The following is a 6503-nucleotide window of genomic DNA, read 5'->3' on the forward strand; positions in this document are numbered from 1 at the left end:
AAACATATTTACGACCCGGCTTACGAAAAAGTAGCATTCAATTTATTTTTATTAAATTTCTTTCAGAAAGTGGTGATAAATTAAGCTAATACCTTTTTTGCGACTCTTCAAAATTGTCATTTACATTCCCATTTTAAAAATAAAAAGCCATTTCTGAACGGAGTTTGTAGATGATGCCAAAACCCTATTATCATATAATTATTATACAAACTAGTTGAATATGTCTTGTTTATTTGTTAATATTTACATTTCCGTTTTCTCTTTGCTATATAACCTTACCAACTGCGAAATCGTTTACACTTGCGTAAACGCAGTGGTTGCCGCGCAAGAATACACACACCGGAACACTGACTTCCGGTTAGGCCTATTGTTTCTGTATGAAAACATCTTCAATAGATTGCATGTATGACGCGCGTCATTTAAAATATCTGTACAAAAAATGCATTTTACACACCAGTAAACAACAAACAATAAAAATCATTCCTTAAGTATTGTCATGTAAATCAAGGTTTAAGACCCGCACGGTGGAGAACATTAACGGAGTCGCCGGATATGCGTATCCCAGACTAAAGGTGCGTTTTATCAATCAGGCGGCATTAGGGTGAGCTCGAAGCTAGGGAATGGCATGCGATAGTTGCACACAATCACGAATGGCGATCATAGACATAGATTTTGAGAGGAAAGTTGTTTAAAACCAACAATTTTGCATGTATAATGAATTCCATTCTATCGATGAGATGTGTTGATTGAAGCAAAGGATGTGCGATTCGTTCAAGCTAAGCCACATAAGCTAGTTGTGGCGACAGGTGATTTTTCGCTTTCAAACTACGAAGCACTCGGTGGTTTTACGTAGTTTACAGTCAAGAATTAGACGAATGAAGATTTTCATTAACGTTAAAAGGCGCTGGTGGATGTGAAATTCTTCCATGAGTTGCAAAATGGGTGAAATTTGCGTAAAATTGTCCCACTTTAGCGAGGGACGGGATCCCTATTTCAGTTAGTAATATCCAGAATATTAATGATCACATTGATCACTTAAAGTAAATTAATTAGTCTTATTTGTACACAACAAGTCATCTAGGTCCTTGTGTTTGGCGATATTTAAACCAGAGGATTCATCTCTTTTAAAAATATGTTTATTCAATCATTTTATATTTTGTACATAGATTTAATTTTTCGTTAGTATTTTCATTTTGGGTGGTACACCTATCGACATAAGATCTACATTGAAAACATGCAAAAGCTGCAGATAATTATAACATTAATTATAACATTTATTTTCATTACTGTTATTCATTTTCTTAACTACTCGTTATATCAAAATTAATGTTTTCAGAAACATTTTAACTGTCAATATGTTATATATAGAATAATCACTTGTTTTATTCCTACAGTCAGTTTATATCATTGACTTCTGAACCATATCATGACCTAGCTGTAACCGATGTTAAGACATGACCATACAGATACAGATTGGGATACAGATGTAGCTGTCATATATTTAGATACCTATCTAAATCTTACTATCTATAGGCACATGCCTGTACACACGTCTATCGTCGTGGCCACCTTCCAACCTCTACCCTCCAAGGAAAAATCTCTCTGTGTAACGTTATAACGAAAGTCGACTTATAATTAACTGTACATTTATTTAACACCTAGCTATTTAATCATTGATGAATGATTATTTATTTATTTTTTAAAGTGTATTTTTATGACGTCACATATGTGGTAACGCCGTAAATACATTAGTTATTTTTTGTATTGTTCCTCCTTTATTAAGATGTTTGTTACGAACTTACACGTCAAGGAATTCTTTATATATTTATGTGTATGGGATTGTCCTCCGCCATCTTGTATATTATATGTGAATTTTTTATTTAATATACATGTAATTATGTATATTGTTGCCTATATACTGTATTGCATTTGGTTATAATAAAACTTGAAAACTTGAAAACCCTCATTCGAGTCATTCCCTGGGGTGATTCCCCATCCCAACTCCAAATATAACACCGTACCTGATATGATGATCAGTCAAGCGTCATAGCTTGTACAAGTATATCCTACAGGTATTATCTCTAGAGGGTCCGTTCATAGTATTCAATTAAATTGATCTCATACTGTGACAACCTCTGTACCAGTATAGTCTAACTAGTAGAATAAAGTCTACCAGACTACCCCATGTGGTTATGTTTTAAACAAAAACAAAATAAAATAATGATTGTTAACCTACTTGTTTTATGAAAATTGTGTACTTTATTTCATTTGAAAATGTAGGCAAATGTCGTTATTATATTTTTTTTCAAGTATTACTATACAAACAAGTACAATATATGTTCAATCAAGACAATACCCCCTGTATTAGCTCCCACATGATCCCGTATCCCCACCCAAACCACACTGACAGTTTTAGCTATATATCTACTGTAACTAACATCCGGACTCCGGTATGCCTGATTGAGTGAATGATAGTTTATTAAAACACACACGTATCCCACAACAAGTTTCGTGTATAGGTGGAATATCGAATAATTGCAATTTCTTAATGAGGCCACATGACAATAGTTTATACTTTATTAACCTTAACAAATTTCCAAATAGCGGCAAAATAACCCTCCTTTTCTCATAATGAAACTCACGGACGTGCTCACCGTGGGCGTTGTTACCGACTCCCTGCCTCCTCACCCATACCTCCGTCCCCAATATATTCACTATTTCATTAATTAAATCGCCGACTCCCTGCCTCCTCACCCATACTTCCGTCCCCAATATATTCACCATTTCATTAAATCGCCGTTAAATTACACCTTCAATTTCTTTGCAAATAAATCGACAAACATCTAGCATCAATTATACATCTTTACACACAATGTTAAGTACGTAAGTCTTAAGCTCACTATTGGATGGTTTAGAGAATACAGATTTGAATTAGTTAAGTACTATTTCCGCTTTCCTTTTATTGTCTCATTTTGGAGGTGTGCCATTTATCAGTAGTCTTGTCGGTTTGATTTCACGAAATTTCAAAAGGGTTCGGTGTTGTTTTCTAGGCCATAGTTCGACCATTTGACTGGTTTTCCACAAGGGACCAACTCAATGAAAATGAATGTTGTCATACATTTTTTTGTGTTTGGTGGATGGACTGATGAGCATATATGACAGTCATGTGATTTTTTTCGAAAAATACGAGATTTGAAAAATTATTAAAAAATCGGGATATTCACTATAAAACTGTTTTATAGTAAATATCCCGATTTTTTAATAATTTTTCAAATCTCGCATTTGTCGAAAAATATCACATGACTGTCATATATGCTCATCAGTCCATCCACCAAACACAAAAAAAAATGTATGACAACATTCATTTTCATTGAGTTGGCCCCCTGTGTGGTTTTCGTGCTTGTCTGTGTAGTAGTTGTTTCTTTTTTTCAGAATTTTACGATATTTTCGATCCAAGGTACGGAGTTCTTAGGCTTCACTTCCTTACTTGGTTTGTCGTTGTCTATGGTGCTTAAGACATTTTGTTTGAATGTCTCCCAGAGTTGTCGAACATTGGCATCCTGCTTTTGTTGTCATCGGTCATGGTATCTTCAAGGTCTTGGTGGATGTTCTCTCAGTTTGACATATATATGTGGCTTAGCTTTAACGAATCGTACATCCTTGGCCTCAATCAACATATTTCATCGATAAAATGGAAATAACTGAACATGCAAAAAATGTTTTTTTTTTCCTCAATATCCGTATCTACGACATGCCGTTATGTTAAATAGTGTTTATATCATGTAGTAGGAGCGATTGTTTGACCGTATTTGACTTCACAAAATCATAACTGAAAATCGTTAAAACGGGGTCTTAATGTGAATCTTTTCAGATGGTCAATCTCAGTGTGAAATCTCCAATGTTCATCATATGAACATTTTCCGATGCCTTCCTGAAGTGGATGATATCATTTTCCTTTTGCGAACTTACTGCCTGTATATAATAGAATTTTTCTGTGTTAATTCTCATTGTGAAATTCCCAATGATCACCATACATATATATACAAATGGTAATCATCTGAGATCATCCAACATCAGTAGTTACCCTACTGTAGGGACTATGCCAGGAAGGCATTTAGAGTTTATTTCAGTTAAAGATGCTCCACCGCTGACAAATGGTATTTTTTCACTATTAAAAACAGGAGCAGACGATTTAGTATTTTTCATCAGTTACAAAAGTTACTTACTTTACACCATTACCACCATTGAAAAGTTTGAGCTTCTAATTTTACTTCAAGTTAAAAATATAAAAAATAATTAATTGCATCCCGAAAAAATTCCGTGCCGTTATATCCTATATGGAATGAAGTACTGATTTCCCATGCATCATGGTAATATCTGACCACTTAAAATGTTTCTTGAGAAATTAAAGTGCTCTTATAGATAATTTATAAATGTAATGAAAAATATTACAACCTAGAACAATTGGAGATATTACTGACAGCTTTTATCATTATGGGTATTTACCCAGTAAATGACACATAAGAAAGAGAATTTTGATCATATATTTAAACATTTAGTGTGTATGCATACAAATAAGCAAAAAAGCACACTATAAACAAATAAGAGAATAAAATGACAAATTTATTACTATGAATTGCTTCTCAAATGCACAAGACGAATTGGCAAATCAAATTATTTTGTCCAAAATTGGCATTCATGTACATCTCCTTCAAAATGTGAGAAAGTATGAGATGTCATCCAACATGTACAGTATTCTAGCTTATGGCAATTTATGTCCTAGAGTAACTATCAAAATAAAGATATTTATTCAATATAAATTGTTAGGGATTACCTATAGGCTAGCCTTGGGAAGTTTGACAAGCATTTAACACAAAAACTTCAACTGAAGAGCAATTCCATAATATTACACCTGAAATTAAAAAGTACTATTTCATTGAGGTTAAAGATGCTCAAGAATATGATGTCACACTACTGTAGAATTCAACTCCAAGCTGACTTTGAAAATTTTTGATCACACTATGGCTATGTAATATTATAAAATTTATTAATCTACTCCTAAACAGCCACTTTCCACATTTTTCCATAGACTCAATCGATGCAGCATCAAAACTATATTCCGGGATAACATACAGGTAGGAACGCATTATTAAAACTTTTCATAAGACCAGACATTTACTGATTTATTTAAAAATAGTTAAAAACAAATGAACACATAGAGGTACTTCAATGGTGTTAAATTTACTTTATTTTATAAATGAAAATAAGTCTTCCAGCCTGCATCCATAATTGTACCATCCCTGATAATAGACATAATATACAATTAAACACCAATTAATGTTCAAATGATGAATATCATTTATGCTCTGTCGGCGGTGGAACATCTTTAATAAAACCCGCCGTCTGGGCTCATTTCAATGAGTTGGGACGAGTTGTAAATAATCTTGTGTACATCTTGTTCTTTTTTCTACACTTAGTGACATTTGTTTTCTTTTTTTTTTATTATGGTGTAATACTTAAATTTAAGGATTTGTACAGCCAAAAATGATAATTATTATCATAAAAATGATAATTATTATCACGTGTAGAAACCTCTCCGTGCCGCGCGCGACCGGAATAACCTGTACGCCGTCGATATCGAGGTTAAATGTTCTCACCACCCGATTATGCATATTTTCTAGTCCTAAACCGAAAGTGACGTTAAAATAGTCCGTGGCTTATAGCTGTTCTATAACTCACCGTGGAGAAGGTTAACGGAATCGGGGTTCGCACGAGTTGCGTACCTCTGACTTAGGGGGCGCTTCGGCGGTATTGGGGGGAGGGGGGAGCTTGAAGCGAGAAAATGGCCGACGGTAATTGTTTACAATTTTTTTCAATGCGATCAATAGACACAGATATTGAGAGGAAAATTTTAAAAACCAACAATTTTAACAACAATGTAGAGGGATTTCCAGTCTACCGATGAGATGTGTTAATTGATGTCAAGGATGCACGATTCGTTCAAGCAAAGCCACATATGTCATGCGAGTAGGGGCGACGGGTGATTTGTTTACATGTACATTTTCTCTGTCAAAATTGTAAACGTTATGGATAAAGTTTCAAAGGCAACAATATAGATATACTTAATATTTTGGTGTAAGTTAGGTACTGTTATTTCAATATATCATAACTGACAACCGTCCACATTTTATTTTTGCTCAAAAACTGTGCCGTGTTTGCATCGTTATGGCAGAAGTTTGAAATAAAAACAAGCATTCTAGATTTATATCAATGCTTATTCTTATGATTTTACTCGTAAAAAGATAGTGCTACATTATACTGATTTTATTACACAGAAATTTACATAATAGGCTATCTAAATCTCAGTCCAGACTGATCCGAACATCATTTTGATATCGCTATCAAATTGGACTGGTCTAAAGTTTGATATATATGCTTGTTTGAATGTTTGAAATGGTGTAAATGGAATGTTTTGAAAATGAAAATATCTACATCACAAAGCT

This window comes from Argopecten irradians, chromosome 15, assembly GCF_041381155.1.
Source record: "Argopecten irradians isolate NY chromosome 15, Ai_NY, whole genome shotgun sequence".
Taxonomy (NCBI): domain Eukaryota; kingdom Metazoa; phylum Mollusca; class Bivalvia; order Pectinida; family Pectinidae; genus Argopecten; species Argopecten irradians.